The sequence below is a fragment of the Schistocerca gregaria genome, chromosome 5 (genome assembly GCF_023897955.1).
Source record: "Schistocerca gregaria isolate iqSchGreg1 chromosome 5, iqSchGreg1.2, whole genome shotgun sequence".
Taxonomy (NCBI): Eukaryota; Metazoa; Arthropoda; class Insecta; order Orthoptera; family Acrididae; genus Schistocerca; species Schistocerca gregaria.
The window spans coordinates 50653911-50672346 of record NC_064924.1 but is presented as its reverse complement, the minus strand read 5'-3'; the positions used below and the strand labels follow the sequence as shown (position 1 = coordinate 50672346).

At 41.3% G+C, this 18436-nt stretch overlaps 1 protein-coding gene across 1 annotated transcript in view; it reads right to left on the bottom strand.

The window, feature by feature from the left end:
- LOC126272146 (probable cytochrome P450 6a13) overlaps positions 1-18436 on the bottom strand; it is a 153392-nt gene that overhangs the window by 133867 nt on the left and 1089 nt on the right. The window lies entirely within an intron of this gene.

Sequence of the window (18436 nt, the reverse complement as noted above, 5' to 3'; positions counted from 1 at the left end):
GTTAATTTTTGGGAATACAGATTATAGGAATTGATTTAAATGAATTCAGAATGGGGATTTGTCAGCGAGCGACATCAACGAGCTGCCCGCAAAGCACTATGAAGCTACAACGTGTTTCAGCCAATCAGAACAGAAAAATACTTGCGCTCGTCTCGGGGGCTCATAGCCTTGGTACGCTTGTGTTTTCTAGTAAATATGTAATTCACATTCGTTAAGAAATAGGATAGGATAGGATATGGTGGATATGGGCGCTCAACAGTGTAGTCTTTAGCGTCCGAACGGAAACAACAACGGACGAGTGTCACTAAAATGCAGCAAGTGCTAAAATAGGACTAAAATTAAAAGTGAAAGGCTACATAGGCAGTTTGCACGTCAACAGTTGCAAAGTGGAATGCAGCACATAAAGAGGATAACTGCAAGAGAACGTAGGTGAAATTGTTAAAATGAAGCACATAGCACATGTTTGGAACTGGCCTATCACAAGTATAAAAAGGAGTGGTAAGCCACTCGGCAACACACTAAAAATTCCAACATAAAATGTTTGGCTGAAGCCCAGAAACATCACAGTACCTTAAAACTTTCTTGACACTCGCCTCGTCATCCCATAGAATCGAGGGCAGATCCCCACTAATATTAACTTCCGCCCTGACAAAACGATATAAAGCACACTCAACTAAAATGTGGCGTACAGTGATTCGTACGCCACAGGCATCACACAGCGGGGATTCCTCTCGCCGTAGTAAGAAGGCATGCGTAAGAGGACAATGCCCTATGCGAAGACGTGTAAGGGTCACTTCGTCACGCCTAGGTGACCGGCAGGAGGAACACCACGGCTGGATGGTGGGTTTCACCAACCGCAGCTTATTCTACCTCACCGCCAGCCATTCCTCCTGCCACAATTGCATATACTTCCGCCGCAGCACAGAAACAATACCTTGCAAAGGAATAGAACATTGTGTCACCTCCGGTAATCTGCAGGCGTCCTTGACAGCTCTATTAGAAATAGAGTATTTCAAATAATGATTGAGATCTGCCGTAAACAATGTGTCCAGAAGTTTCAAGAATTTTAGGTTGCTTTGTGGGTCCCTTTCGACAACCTTAAAAATTCCGTATGGCATGCTGAACAGTTGTTATTCCGAACTTCAGATGACTAGACATTGGTGAATTGTGTAGTACAGAGCGAGCAAAAACTGTTAACTATTGCCGGCCGGTGTTCTAGGCGCTATAGTCTGGAACTGCGCGACCGCTATGGTCGCAGGTTGGAATCGTGCCTCTGGCATGGATGTGTGTGATGTCCTTAGGTTAGTTAGGTTTAAGTAGTTCTAAGTTCTAGGGGTCTGATGACCTCAGAAGTTAAGTCCCCTAGTGCTCAGAGCCCTTTTTTTATAACCATCGTTGTATTTTAGCCGGCCGCGGTGGCCGAGCGGTTCTAGACGATTCAGTCCGGAACCGCGCTACTGCTACGGTCGCAGGTTCGAATCCTGTCTCGGGCATGGATGTGTGTGATGTCCTTAGTTAGTTTTAAGTGGTTCTAAGTTCTAGGGCACTGATGACCTCAGATGTAAAGTCCCGTAATACTCAGAGCCATTTTTTGTTATATTTTAAAAACGTTTATTGACTGTTAAAAGCTGCTGTTTTCTTTAAACAACAAGTCCCGAGTTCTGTACTTGCGCATTCTGCTATTGACAGCATGTGATTATTGAATAAAAGTGATGCAGCCAACTGTGAGTAAATATGTAAATATGTTAGGGCGGACAATGTATTTGTTTAGGAATTATGAAGATCAGAATGTAGGACGAGCGTTGTTTCAGGCGGTAACTTCAGTCACACATATGATAACGAACCCTCTCTGTAGCAGGAACCACAACGTATTACGCGCCATACTCACACACATACTGCAGCCTCTCTTTTAAACAGGTTTTCCGTGTTGAACTACACTATACATCGCTTCAGGGCAGGCCGTGCTTTTAAGGAAACTAACAGAGGTAAGTGCGTAAATTACAACATCCAGATCAAACACCCTCCGTTGCAGGTAGTATGTATGTCCCGCAATCACACTGCCTAGCACACATGGTACATATCGGATCTATTGGCGATAAATATATCTTACTTCTTTGAGGATGTCCGCTGTGAGGCTGTTCGGTGTGGTCATAACGCAACTGGATTAATATTGACTACGAAAGTACAAAGGATAACTAAAGCAAGTAGAAAGATTCAAATCTTACGTAAAATAGATAAAGTGGCAGTAACAACATGACACTTTTAGCTCTGGCCATGTGCATGCAGATTAATTGTGGTGCAAGTTTAGAAACGTAGTGCAAAAAGCATCTGATAGTTATAGAACAGTGTCTGATGTGTGGAAACCACCATCGCTTGCGGTCTCTGTTAAAAAAATTCTAAAGAAACAGCGACTACTGCAAAATATGTGTAAAACAAAATACAGGGTTATAGTTATACGCTAAATGAAACTTTTTTGACTGCCAGAAGGGCAATGCATGAATCCTTCAAGGATTACTTGCTGAATCATCTCTCACGAATCCCAAAGAAATTCTGGCCGTATGTGAAGACCTTCGAAGCCAATAACAGACACTCATCGACGACAAAGGATCTGAAACTGAGGGCAGCAAAGCAAAAGGAACATTTTCAAATGTTCCTTTACCAACCAAATTGCGTAAGTACAGCCTCACTGGTCATCCGAAGACCAGTGTCAATTGCAAAGCGATTTAGAAAAGATTGCTGTATGGTGTGGCAGGTGGCAGTTGACGCTAAATAACGAAAAGTGTGAGGTGATCCGCATCAGTTCCAAAAGAAATCCGCTGGAATTCGATTACTCGATAAATAGTACAATTCTCAAGGCTGTCAATTCAACTAAGTACCTGGGTGTTAAAATTACGAACAACTTCAGCTGGAAAGACCACATAGATAATATTGTGGGGAAGGCGAGCCAAAGGTTGCGTTTCATTGGCAGGACACTGATGCAACAAGTCCACTAAAGAGACAGCTTACACTACACTCGTTCGTCCTGTGTTAGAATATTGCTGCGCGGTGTGGGACCCTTACCAGGTGCGATTGACGGAGGACATCGAAAGGGTGCAAAAAAGGGCAGCTCGTTTTGTATTATCACGTAATAGGGGAGAGAGTGTAGCAGATATGATACGCGAGTTGGGATGGAAGTCATTAAAGCAAAGACGTTTTTCGTCGCGGAGAGATCTATTTACGTAATTTCAGCCACCAACTTCCTCTTCCGAATGCGAAAATATTTTGTTGAGCCCAACCTACATAGGTAGGAATGATCATCAAAATAAAATAAGAGAAATCAGAGCTCGAACAGAAAGGTTTTGGTGTTCGTTTTTCCCGCGCGCTGTTAGGGAGTAGAATGGTAGGGAGATATTATGATTGTGGTTCGATGAAACCTCCGGCAAGCAGTTAAATGTGAATTGCAGAGTAGTCATGTAGATGTAGATTGCCCTCAAACCAGCACACAGGGACATTCTGCTCTTGAGTCCGAGCTGGGTACTGTCGGTGGCTGATTCACAGTGACCAATTTTCGTCCAAAGCGAGTTCATTCGTTTGTTCAGAAGGGGAGGCCGATACTGTCTGTCGGCAATGAAAGAATCGAAGTTCACTCCCTGCAATCTTACTCAAACGATTTTACAGAAACTGTTTAGCAAAAGAAATTTAATTTTTTCTTTACTTATAGCTTTATATGTCAGGTTCATGATGATGTGCCTATCATTTCGTTAATGGCCATAGTTATTGTGATATTTACGTGGAAGCAAGACACTGCGCGACATTCGAAAAAGTTTGCAATGAAATATGGGAGTCGCTATGATTTTGAGTTTAGTATATTACATAATACTTAAGTGCGTATGAAATTCAGCTAACCGAATTTTTCTTTAGACTTGGGTGGAGGTCTGTGTCACCATCTCGAGAAAATTGATCTGAGGTAGCACATTCATTTGCGATCGCGCAGCGTATCGATATAGCCAGGTGAAATATCCACAACGTTCTTCATATTTCATAAAATGTTTGAGATATCGAAACGAGATTTTGGAAAACGATAGCCTGAGAAACTTCATTATCTACCGTGTTATTTCGCTAACTACAGGCTTGTCCGATGAAAGAATGTAAATTTGAGGCCCACGGAGAGCTGGTGAACGAGAAATGCGGTGGGTTTTGGAATAACATAAGTGGGGACATCACACGTTTATTTTGTACCGAGGATGAGCTTTTTCATGAGATACTGATCTTACTTTTCCTCAGTGCGTAACTTAATAAACCATTGCTTTAGATTTCTCTCGCATTTGCGTCTGCATAACACGTTAGTGAGATATAAACTTCGCTGTGTTTTGGCAAAAGAAGTAAATTTTGACATGGCAACAAGGGAAGCGTGTAGGTTGTACTCATAACTCGCGTCTCTTGTCTCAAAGTTACAAATGGTTAATAAGCCAGGCGAAAATAAATCGCTCCATTTTCGGCAGAATTCTTTTTAGATACTAACCAAAGCAGAGGTAACATATTTTTGAATGGCCCCACTTAACATTTACAAAAAATGTGAGTGTAGACTTCAGTCTAGAACGGCACTGCCCCTCCCCGTTTACCACAGTATTCTGCACGGACTCATGGACATTTGTATGGCGAACATTAAATGCGGAAAGTTGTACCAATTTCACATATAGCGTTTCCACAATCTTCACATTGACTACAATGCCACACGACTCGAATTTTATCACTGCTTAAATGACAATCGTCATTTGCTTCCATTAATACTATTCACTGCTGAAGTCACGTTTACACGGAGTTGTATCAACAAAACATGTAATAATCATCGGCGGTCACAGAGAAAGCCACGCGCTACAGTGGAAACCAATTCCCAAGTTTGTTCTTCGATCATTGTTTGCTGCGGCGTGATCGGTAACATGTTCTTAGGTCCAGCAATAAGTGAACGTGCAGAGGCACTCAGACAAGCAACGCATGTTCTTCCAAGAGTACGCAAATGCACTGATGTTGACAGTAAGGTATTTGAACTGTATAACAGCTGTAATACAGTATGATATGTACGATAATACTTAGAGCTGAATTTGTTAAAAGTACACATTCTCCAGTCGATACTTTGGAAAATGCATGTTGTGATGTTTACTAACTGTTGTAAATGTGTGAACCAGTTAATTTATTAAATAATACATAAAATAAATAAAAATGTAGATTAACTGTGTTCTGTTTCGAAAAACATTCGGAATAGGGCTTATGTCCAGATGAAATTTTTGCTTCAAATTATCATTCCTGTAATACCGCGGTACTCTGAACATCCCTACGGGTCACCCTGTGTATATAGATATTAGTGTTATGGGTATTGTGAAACACCTCAAATCACTAAAACTGAACAAGGCATCAGGGCCAGATGGAATTCTTATCAGATTATATACAGAATTTTCAACTGTGGTAGCCTCTCTTTTAATCATATTACAATGTAGATCTCTAACTGCGAACTGTGTCCAGTAGACAGCAAATGTCTCACCAGTCTTCTAGAAGGGTAGCAGAAATGAACTACTAAAGTATCATACCGTCTGTTTAACACCGATCTGTTACATATCCTTAGAACAGATTCTGAGTTCAAACACGAGGAGATATCACGAACAGAATGACATTACCCATTCCATCCTCCATGGCTGAACCCGACCTACCGCTTTCTCGCATTGTATTTTGCAAGCCACTGGCCAAGGCCATCAGGTAGATGCAGTAACTCTTCGCTTCCAAACACTGTTTTACTCAGTACCATACCAACTCTTATCAACGAAAGTACTGTCATTAGGGTACAAAGAAACATTGTCACCGGATTGAAAATTTTGTGGTAGGGAGAATGTATAAAGTTATCTTGGATGAAGAATCAATGGTAGATCCAGAAATAATTTCATACATGGGCCAGTGAACTGCGCTGTGACCTACATTGTTCATGTTGTATATTAATGAAATAATTACACAGATCAGCAAAAGTTTTGTAACACCCCAGTATGACGTGCAGGTGTGTTGCTATTGTGACTGTTCATGTACAGTTCGCAGCTCGTTATTAGTGGCTAGCGTTGCTGCCTCTGGATCACGGTGTCCCGGGTACAATTCCCAGCCATGTCGTGGATTTTCTCCGCCCGGAGAGTAGGTGTTTCTTGATCTTATCATTTCATCATCATTCGGGAAAGTGGCGAGATTCGACAGTGGAAAGATTGGGAATTTATACGGGTGCTGATAACTGCGCAGTTGAGTGCCCCCCAAACCAAATATCATCATCACCGTCATGTCCATGAACTAATCGGAAGGTAACCCCTGACATTGTTTGTAGACACATACACAGTTACCGTGAGCACTACCCACAGGTAGAACGCCGCATTCCAAAAGATAGCAGCGTTTCAGTTGAAAGCAAAATCTCCGATAGGCACGCATTTGAGACGTCAGTGGAACCTTAGAGTGAACAACTGCCATGCCACGAAGCACAGTCGCAGCCAAAGATCAAATCTGCATCATCACGTTATGCGTACAAGGCTTGTCAACCGGGGAAGTTGTTGGACGTGTATACTGGAGCCAAAGTGATGTGCCGACATGGAATCCGCTCCAGGTGACAGGGCTTACAGCGCACAGGCTTTTCTCGTTGAGTAGGTGCACAGGATTATCGACATCTACTACATTTGAGTCAAAGGAACCATGGACTGAGTGCTTCAGAAGCGAATTTGGCGTTCTAAGACGCTGCAGTACCTTAAGTATCGCATCAGAGTGTTAAGAGACGATTGAATTATGCGAATTTCCATTCCCGACACCAGAACACCGTGGACTCCGTTACGGATGGGCAAGAAATCATGCAGAATGGACGCCGCTAGGTTGGCGCCGGGGGTTGTTTCAAATGGCTCATATGGCTCTGAGCACACTTAACATCGGAGGTCATCAGTCCGCTAGAACTTTAACTACGTAAACCTAACTAACCTAAGGTCATCACACACATTCATGCCCGAGGCAGGATTCGAACCTGCGACCCTAGCAGTCGAGCGGTTCCGTACTGAAGAGCCTAGAACCGTTCGGCCACCGCGGCCGGCCGGGGGGTGTTTACGGGAGAATCTCTGACCTGTCTGTAGCCTGATAATCACAGACGAAGTCTTTGCAGACAACCCGGTTACATCTTGAACGCCTTCAACACAGTGTCGGCAATGTTCAATAAGGTATGGTGAAGTAACGTTCTGGGGTAGCAAGACATGGGGGCATTGTGCACCTCTCACAATTGTTGAGAGGAATATAACTGGAATGAGATTTTCACTCTGCAGCGGAGTGTGCGCTGATATGAAACTTCCTGGTAGATTAAAACTGTGTGCCGAACCGAGACTCGAAATCGGGACCTTTACCTTACGCGAGCAAGTGCTCTACCAACTGAGCTACCCAAGCACGACTCACATCCCGTCCTCACAGCTTTACTTTCGCCAGTACCTCGTCCCCTACCTTCCAACCTTTACAGAAGCTCTCCTGCGAAACCTGCAGGACTAGCACTTCTGAAAGAAGGGATATTGCGGAGACATGGCTTAGCCACAGCCTGCGGGATGTTTCCAAGATCTGGTGGAAGTAAAGCTGTGAGGACGGGGCGTGAGTCGTGCTTGGGTAGCTCAGTTGGTAGAGTACTTGCCCACGAAAGGCAAAGGTCCCGAGTTCGAGTCTCTGTCCGGCACGTAGTTTTAATCTGCCAGCAAGTTTCAGCAATATCACTGCTCTGCGATACAGGGATGACATTCTGCAAGCACTAGTGGGACCTCGTCGCCAATATTTCGGTGAAAATTTCATCTTGGTGGAGAATAAACCGTGTGCTCGTCGTGCTGCTCTCGTGCAGACGTTCCTTCGGCTTGCTGGGATCATCGGAATGGAATGGCCCGCTTGTTCCCCGGATATGAAGCCAAACGAACGTGAGTGGCATCGATTGAAGCTTGATATTTTTGGACGTCGACAACGAGCACGTACTCGGCGCGATTTGAGAGGAAGAGTCGCCATAGAAGAGTGTGACAATTTGGGCCAGAGCTAGTAGCTTCATGATGGTATGTGAGATTCATCCTACAACACAAATCAAGCATGCCGGAACCATATAGAGTAGGTCTAACAGGGGATACTGATCGTATGCAGTACAAATGGTGACATGTTTGCTTGGCCATCAGGAGAGTGGTTTGGAAATGGTGTAAAGCTGAGCTGGGGCACGTCTGTGAATATATGCCACGTATCCTACGAAAGCCTACTCAACAACCAGTATTGCGTGAAGAATGGATTAAAGCCCGCTTCAGAACAAGGAGTGGTTCCACCACGTGCCAGAGTGGTGTAAAAATCCCCCCACGCGAAACAGACGATTTTGTCGTTACACTTATTTTTTAATCTGGCGAATGAGCATTTACGCATGTCTCGGAGTCAGTTCTTCTTTTCTCTACCACGATTTTCGAAATAAAGAATTGATACAAAATTTATGTAGATGTGTGTATAATGAAGTAATGTCACAAAACGGCTGCATAAATAACAAGCAGATCTTGATATTGTTTGAAGTCGTACAAAGATCTTCAACTTGCTTTAAATGTTCAGAAATGTAAAATTGTGCACTTCACGAAAATAAAAAAAACGTAGCACCCTATGCTACAATACCAACGAGACATAATTATAATCGGCCAACTCGCACAAATAGCTGCTTGTAAAAAACTGCAGGGTATGAAATGATACGGTCACATAGTCTCAGTTGTAGGCGAAACAGAAGACAGGCTTCAAGTCATTGGTAGGATATCAATCAGTCTAAAAAAGAGTTTGCTTACAAAACACTCGTGCGATCCATCCTACAATACAAATCAAGTGTATGGGACCCATATAAAGTAGGTCTAACAGGGGATACTGAGCGTATGCAGTTCTAATGATGACAGGTTTGTTTGACCATCAGGAGAGTGGTTTGGAAATGGGGCAAAGCTGCGCTGGCACACGTTTGTGCATATACGCCACGTACCCTGCGAAAGTCTACTTCCGAAGTTTTAACAACCAATATTGGGTGAAGAATCTAGGATTGTCTCCTGCCTGCCTTTCCTACAGGGGCTGCGAAAACAAGATTAGACTAAATACCGTTTACAAATGGACATTAAAGAAGTCATTCTTCGCACGCTCCATACGCGAATGGGACAAGACGAGAGCCTAATACATTGTATAATCGAAAGACCCCTGTGCCTTGCACTTGATAGTGGTTTACAGAGAAGGATGTAGAATCAATGAAAGAGATCTTCTTTCACTAGTAATCAAGAAATAACCTTCTATCTTGTAACAGGAAAAAATGGTCCTCTGTACACAAGCTATAAAGATAGCTCAGTATCAAAAGTTAGTATTCCACGACTTTTCGCTATTGTTCTAAATTTTTCTACAGCGATACTGTTTTCGAAATGTTAAGAAATGTTGACGTTGCAGATTTTAAAAGAATTCCGACTAGAAACGACATACCGGGTGATCAAAAAGTCAATATAAATTTGAAAACTGAATAACTCACGGAATATTGTAGATAGAGAGGTAAAAATTGACACACATGCTTGGAATGACATGGGGTTTTATTAGAACCAAAAAAATACAAAAGTTAAAAAAATGTCCGACTGATGGCGCTTCATCTGATCAGAATAGCAATAATTAGAATAACAAAGTAAGACAAAGCAAAAATGATGTTCTTTACAGGAAATGCTCAATATGTCCACCATCATAACTCAACAATAGCTCTAGTCTAGGAATAATGTTGTGAACAGCACTGTAAAGCATGTCCGGAGTGATGGTGAAGGATTTGCGTCGGATGTTGTCTTTCAGCATCCCTAGAGGTGTCGGTCGGTCACAATACGCTTGCGAGTTCAGGTAACCCCAAAGCCAAGCATGACGAAAGTGACGGCTGAGAACACGATCATCACCAAACGACGCGCCAAGAGATCTTTCACGCCTCTAGCAATATGAGGTGGTTCTAATAAAACCCCATGTCATTCCAACATGTGTGTCAAATTTTACCCCTCTATCTACATTATTCCGTGGTTTTATTAAGTTTTCAAATGTATACTGACTTTTTTATCACCCGGTATTTTCTCGGATGTGTGTATTAATGTTGATTTTTTGTAATTAACCACCTCCATAAATTTTCTTTAATTGAAAAGCAATAAATTTCTTTTTTGTAAAAACTGAACAAATGTTTTGTAAAAACTTGTACATAACTCAACAATGTCAGATCTCTTGCAGAATATATTCAAATAATAATATTTTCTTGTTTCAAACCTAATTTTTTTTACAAGTAAGACGTACGCTATCTAATATTTCGAACGACACAAGTAGAGATATTTTAACTCTGATCTGTCGTCTTCATGGAAATCTCACAGATAAGTTAATGAAAAGTCGATATTCGATATATCAGTCAATTTCGCAATCACTAGGCACACATTGTTAACTAGACAGCTTTCGCAGTTGCTAGTGGATAGTTCTCAGCATGGGACGGGAATAAGGACAAGCGAAAACAGACAGTTGCTTACACCCTGGGTAACTCGAAGAACCAAATTAGGGCGCTACCTAAGGGTTAAACAGGCATTAAATACACGCAATAATAATTTGGAACATTTCGCCAGCAAATTGATTACGAGGGCGTGTTGAGAAGTAAAGTGTCCCAATTTTTTATGTGAAAACTCTTAAAGTTTTTAAGTAAAACATAGTTTATTAACATTCAACATCGTTATTTTTCATGTCTACATATTTATTTCTGAACAGTCTCCCTGGTGACTTTCTTCCAACGAGAGACCAGTTTGTTGATACCGTCACTGCAGAACATTTGACTTCGTTGACAAAGCCAATACCTCACCTCTGCTTGCACCGCTTCATCACTATCAAAGAGAATTCCTCGAAGATATTCTTTAAGTTTTGAAAACAGATGAAAATCGTCTGGGGACAAGTCGGGATATGTGGAGGATGATCTATGACAGTGACCACAAGGCGTCGGATTGTTGCACGTGTCTCAGTGTTGATGTGTGCTCCTGGCATTGTCGTGCTCAATGAGTGTTCCATGTGCGGACAAACTCATCGAATTCGTGCTTTCAGTTTTCTGAGAGTTTTCTCGCCCATCGACATTGTTACGTTTCACACCTCCATGTCACCCGCTACAATTGGGAGCCATTTAGCGGCTGAAGGTTGCAACTTGCGTCAGCGAAGCGGGAAATTCGGTAGAGTAATAAGCATGGCATGTAATATACCAACGGATATTGCGAGCAGAGTAAAAAATTCGGAGGCATTTCTTTTCAGCACGCCCTCATAAACAGTCTGCATGGGAAGAAATCTAAAACGGATATAAAATAAGATGGAACAATGTAAAATGATGACTGAGTGATGAAGACCTTAGCATTGTTTGCAACCGGTAAAGCTATCTAGCACTACGATAAATTGATTTCTCGCGCCACGCAAGTGTATTCATTACGTAAACAACTCAAGCAACATTTTTTCAGGTGAGTCCTACAGCAGCCTTCAGTACCTGTTTCACATTGCTGTGTGTCCATCTGGTAAGGTAATTAAGTAAATATCCCAGAAAAAGATATTTAGAGGTAACAACGAATGTCATGCAATAATTTTAAAATAAGTACTTCATTTCACCCGTGACTCACAGGTCCATGGGCACTTCTGAGCTACGCGTTGCAAGGACCTTCGAAAGCTACTTGCAGACGTAACACTTCACCAAAAAACCGGCTTTTTGTAAGCCTCTATGCACAGACACGAAGGCAGTACGGTGAGATTGCTCGAACAACGTCTTTGTGGCGCTGTTGCGTTGTATCTCACCGCCAACGCTTCATAAGTAAATGCACCCACACTGGGTGCTTACGTAAACCCACCTTCATCTACGGAACCGCTAACACAAGCTTGTAAGGTCGCGCTAGACTATGAGGTGCACGATTCGAATCCCCGTGATGACAGAAATTTTCGGCCTCACTATTTAGTGGCCTAAAGGAGAAGATGAGCTGATGTACAGTTCGTGATCACCGAAAGTTGCGCCATTTGTCCTGGGTTAAATTCTAAATATCTCCGCGTCAATACACATCTATAGTCTCGTAAAATACGGCTGTGTGCCACTGTTAATGGACTGTCTGTCGTACGCGACGAACCTCTTAAAGTAAACCTCTCTAACAACACACTTCGATTTTGATCGGCTTTGAATGTGTTGTAGCGTAGAGCAAAATTAGAGTCACACTTTTTTATACGCTTTCATATGGCCGTTAAGAGGGTGAAACACGCCCTTGGAAAAAAATTGAGTTTAATATTATGAATGAACACTTTCGAAACGGTAACACATATTAAAAAAAAACTTCAAATAATAGTTTTACGGTTCTTAATGTACGTTACAACGGTGCACGGAGATTTGTCTAAAAAGATGTTTTTTTCCTAAATCCCCTATACCCCACCTCCCCTACTACTTCGTTTTTCATTTCGACACTCGATTAACAGTAAAACGTGCAGCATAGGTAACACCATATGCAATCGCGTATATGAAGTGGTATTCCTAACGACACATCTGACAGAAATCAACTAGAAATATCTCTGTATCATTGTACACTTGCCCGATGTTTATCCACTTCAGTGGCTATTGTCATGACAGTTCGTTTAATAAGTCTTTCTCAGATAAATGTATCCTAAATATACAGGGTGTAAACTTTAAGCTGACAAACCAAAATAACTCGAAAAATAAACTTCACACGAAAAAAGGTGTACAATCCAAAGTTGATTATTTTCGATGGCGACATCTGCTGGTGCTAAAATTAGCCCGCCACCCCAGCCCTCAGGGAGTGGGGCGGGAGGCAACTTTAAAATTTCAAATGGGTACTTCCATTTCTTATTGCAGAATCAGATTCTAGATAAAAAACTACGTACATTTTGTCTTAAACATTTGTTTTGATTCTTGGTATTTGGCGCTGTAATTCAAGAAAATCCATGTTCTCATGTTTGCGTGGAAAATGGTTACGGATAAATAAAAAATACTTATTTACTTCGTAAATTGTGATTCGTTAAAACTAAAACTCTCCCTCTTTCCCCATAGGGCGGGGCATGAGAGAGAGGAATTAGTGTTTTACAAAAGTTGACCCAATCGGAATCTGCGGAAAAATTAATATTTGGGTGAACATTTGTAAAACTCTAATTTCTCTCTCTCATACTCCACCCTATGGGGAGAGAGGGAGAGTTTTAATTTTAGCGAATCAAATTTTACGAAGTAAAAAAGTATTTTTTATTTATCCGTAACCATTTTCCACACAAAAATTAGAACACGGATCTTCTTGAATTACATCGCCAACTACCAAGAACCAAAACAAATGTTTAATACAAAAAGTACGTAGTTTCTTATGTAGAACCTGATTCTGCAATAAAAAATGGGGGTTCCCATTTGAAATTGAAGCCTATTTTACGAGTTATACGGGTTTGTAAACTTAAAATTTACACCCTGTATATCGTACATATATTGTTCTATACATAAACGTATATTTTTTTATTTTAATTTTATGAAATATGAAGTATCTTGTGTAATATTTGCGTTGTCTTTTTACATTTGGAGCACTACTTATTATTTTCAAGTTGCGACCTTCTCATTGTAACATTATTCTATATCTGTAAAATAATAAGAAAGGCACAGAACAGGTTGGGTAAAAAAAAAATGCTTACTTCCATTTGATTTAGAGAATTTCTAGGTTATTTCCGACTTCATGAACAGGAACATTAAAATCACAGATTTTTGATGATCCTGCAGTCACTAACTGCACCTAGGTACTAGGAATTGTACAATAGTACGAAAAATAAACAAAGAAATTTACCGTTATAGGTAGTACAGAGTTATTTAAAAATAATTTTGTTATTTGAGTAAATACATTGACAATGTTGAACAAAATGCTGTTATTATCTAGAAAAGATAATTAAGTACATACTCTGATTTCGACTTCACGATTGCGTAATCTCCGACTTCGACTTCGGTTCTGATAAAATCACCGCCGTCACGTCTGCACAGAAGCGATATTCCAAGTATAATTTAATCGCAAAGATAAATGCGGCAGTAAACGACTGCACGGAGTCACGTTTGAAAGTCTGTCGATATGGTTAGGGCTCAGCCTGGAGAATATTGATTAACCCACTACAAACTGGTAACTCGTAACCACAGTTTGATGCATGCAGTCACATCACACCTGTTTATTTTTGTTGTATACATCTACAACCACGCACTAAGCAGCCAGTAAGCCACATTGTTGAATTCGATTTCCGATGAATTACAGTGATTTGCAACACGGTTCTTACAAAAGATTCCAGCAATAAAAAAATACCACATCTGCCATTCCTCAGGATTCCTAGGGACCCCGAAAGGTACGTAACATCACATAACCGGGCGGCTTAATTACGATTCTCTCGTAACCTACAGGCATTTACTGAACATGAACGTTTCTCATGATTGAAAAAATGACATCTGAGGGTAGTGTGACCACCTGTAAAGTAACGAAGAACAACAAACATCGTGTGAGTAGCAGTTTATGTTTATTCAGATTTATTCGACCCTTGCCAGATGTCACCTTCACATACAAATCTAATCCTGTGAATCGTGATTCCTTATCAGGACGTAGCTTCAATTAAAACCGAAAGTAAAGCTTCGGTCAGGTGATTAACTGTGATTGGCAGTAATTAGATTAAGATCTGAAGATGGTCTTTGGCAAGTGGTGGAGCCGGTAATCCTAATAAACATAAAGTGCGACTGAGATACGGCGTTTGTCTTTCTTCATTAACGTTTATTTTCGGGAATGCAAAATGACTAAAAATAGTGGATAGAACAAAGCCGCGCCGAGTGACCACGCGGTTTGAGGCGCCATGTCACGGATTACGCAGCCCCTCTCGCCGGAGGTTCGAGCCCTCCCTCGGGAATGGGTGTGTGTGTTGCTTTTAGCATGAGTTAGTTTAAGTAGCGTCTAAGTCTAGGGACCGATGACCTCAGCAGTTAGGACCCGTAGGGTTTCGCACACATTTGAATATTTTTGATAGCACAAAACAAGACCTTTTGCAGAAAGACTTCGTGTACCTAGACTGCGACAGGAAGTAAAGGTCGCTACACTTCGAGCACAATCAGTTTAAGAACAGCACCACAACTGCCGCTGAAGAGAGTACTGCCACACGGTCGTGACGATAAAATAGCAAATGCAATAAAACTGGACAGACAGAGGAAACCACAATCCTCACTGCACCAGAGTGAAAACTTAAGACACACTACCAACAGAGTCTTCAACACAAATGTGTCTTGAAGATGAAATAATTAGATTAGATAAAAATCATTCACGTGCTGGAACACCGAGTGAAATGTAAGAATGTGTCAACCCTCAGCCCGTGTCTAAAATAACGACGTGACAAGAAAAGTGCCTGCCATAATAAGACACCCAGTCACAGAAGTATCGCAGATACAAAGTCAAGGATCACAAGCATATTTTTAAAAATATTAGATCTAAGTTAAAAAAATACGCTATTGGGGGTAAAGGTGGAAAGACGGAAATAAGTTCGAAAATAGTTCCTCACAAATATGTTGTAGATTATTTCATTTATGAGATTTTACTCTGTTTGCATTTATTCTACTATAACTCATCTTTCTTGATACTTTATTAACGCACCAGACGCAGTAATGTATTCGCTTGGTCCATAAATTCGTGCCGTTTTTTCAAGTGATAGGCATAACAGAGACTTTACTCATCAATAATATATTCTCTGTCACTATTTACAACAGTTTGACAATGCTGGGATAACTTTACCATTCCACAAGTGTAGCAAGCAAGTCGTTTTGTGGCAAAGAGCTCGTTGCGCCATATTCGGAGCGCATTTTCATCCGAACAGTAAGTTGCTTGAAGCTTGTTCGATAGAGAGCGGAAAAGGTGGAAATTTGACGGTGCAAGACAAAGTGAATAAAGTGGTGAGGAAGGACTTCCCAGCCAGTGTATAGTGTTTGGTGAGGTATTAGCGCACGCATTGCTCCAATTGGCACTCTATTTTCTAGCTTCCACTGTCTATATACAAATGAGAAAATGACAATATGTGCACTCAAATAGCAAATAATGACGATCTGTAAATAAACTCATAGCAACCGGAATATCAACGTGAAAAAACAAAACTGCAACGAACTGATGCACCAACCTAATAGATTAACTGTTTCATAAATTGCGTACAATAACAATTAAAAAGAAATATTATTAACAACAATGAGATTGGATCCCACCTTTATGCAAAACACTTTTGTTATTTATTTATTTATTCTCAAACTAGTTATAGCGACAAATTTCGCCTCATGAGTGGGTTCTTTGACTCTAAAACTTGCAGAAATAGCATTCTTATAAAACATCTTAAAACATTAGTATACAGGGTGTTACAAAAAGGTACGGCCAAACTTTCAGGAAACTTTCCTCACACACAAAGAAAGAAAATATGTTATGTGGACATGTGTCCGGAAACGCTTACTTTCCATGTTATAACTCATTTTATTACTTCTCTTCAAATCACATTAATCGTGGAATAGAAACACACAGCAACACAACGTACCAGCGTGACTTCAAACACTTTGTTACAGGAAATGTTCCAAATGTCCTCCGTTAGCGAGGATACATGCATCCACCTTAGGTCGCATCGAATCCCTGATGTGCTGATGCAGCCTTGGAGGATGGCGTATTGTATCGCAGCCGTCCACAATACGAGCACGAAGAGTCTCTACATTTGGTACCGGGGTTGCGTAGACAAGAGCTTTCAAATGCTCCTATAAATGAAAGTGAAAGGGGTTGAGGTCAGGAGAGCGTGGAGGCCATGGAATTGGTCCGCCTCTACCAATCCATCGGTCACCGAATCTCTTGTTGAGAAGCGTACGAACACTTCGACTGAAATGTGCAGGAGCTCCATCGTGCATGAACCACATGTTGTGTCGTCCTTTCAGGCACATATTCTAGCAGCACAGGTAGAGTATCCCGTATGAAATCATGATAACGTGCTCCATTGAGTGTAGGTGGAAGAACTAAAATGAGCTCTAACATGGAAATTAAGCGTTTCCGGACACCTGTCCACATAACATCTTTTCTTTATTTGTGTGTGAGGAATGTTTCCTGAAAGTTTGGCCGTACCTATTTGTAACACCCTGTATGTGTACTGTTTGGTTCAAAATATTGTTTCCTGTGAATAATTTTATAATACCTTATGTATTATAAGCCACAGAATGGTTTCACGATTGTTGCCGCTGTTTCCGGTTTTGCAGTTTTTCTCGGTGTACCTCATGCCATCTGTAACTGTATGAGCGACTATTAGTAAACAAAGACAAAAACGTGAACTTGTGTATGTCAGCGTTTTACAGTTGGGATTGCGGCAGTGTTGTGGATACAGTTTCGGTGTGTACTAGGTTGGTACGTAGTTTGTAACGAACGCAAGTTCGTAGCACAGCTTGCAGCTACTTTTTGACGCAGAAAAACATAACTGCCGCACCTTGTTCGAAGTCCACAATATTACGCCATCGCGCCGTTCACGTGTGTGGCGAGAAATGTATTGCATATTGCGAGGAGGTTAGGAAAATTGTAGTGGATGTTCTGACGACTCTGTTTCTTACTTACACTCAGTCTCAGAAGTATTCGGACAGTGGGAAGTTTCACAATGAGTACTCGAGAAACACTCACTATGAAACCCAGACATATTTATTAGTAATACACATGGGTAACAACATTCATTACAAAAGAATTATTGTATTATTTCGTTTCCAAAACATAAATAACAGATAAATTAACAACAAAAATGAAACATCCTGCACACCCTGCTGCTACAAAAGTATTCGGACACTGTCCAATAAATGTGCATAAGTTGTACGAGGAAAATATCAATCCCATGTGGGTCCACCTTTCATTTTCAATACCTCCTCCAGTCTACTAGGCATACTTTCCACGAGTTTTTTCGTGAAATCTGGGCCTATATTTGCCTATTCGTGGCGCAGTTTCTCTTTCAAGGTCTCCTTCGTGTACATGTTGTCCGCGCGGAGGGTCCGTTTCAATTTATCCCACAAATGTTCGATTGGTTTAAGGTCTGGTGATTGGGGAACGGGGTGCAATACTTTCGGGCAATTGAAGAGCAACCACATTTGTACAATATGCGCGGTATGCTTGGGATCACTATCCTGATAAAAATGAAAGTTGTTCTCAATACCTAGATGTCGTGCACTCTGCTTCAAATGTCCTCGCAGCATATTCACATACGCTTCCTTGTTCATCGTATCATCAATGAACACTAAATCACCCACACCATTGCCGGACATGCATCCCCACACCATGATGCTCCCACCTCCAAACTTTACTATTGGTTTGAGGTTCCTGGGATTCAGCTCTTCATTGGTCTTTCGCCACACGTTTGCTTTTCCGTCGCTTTG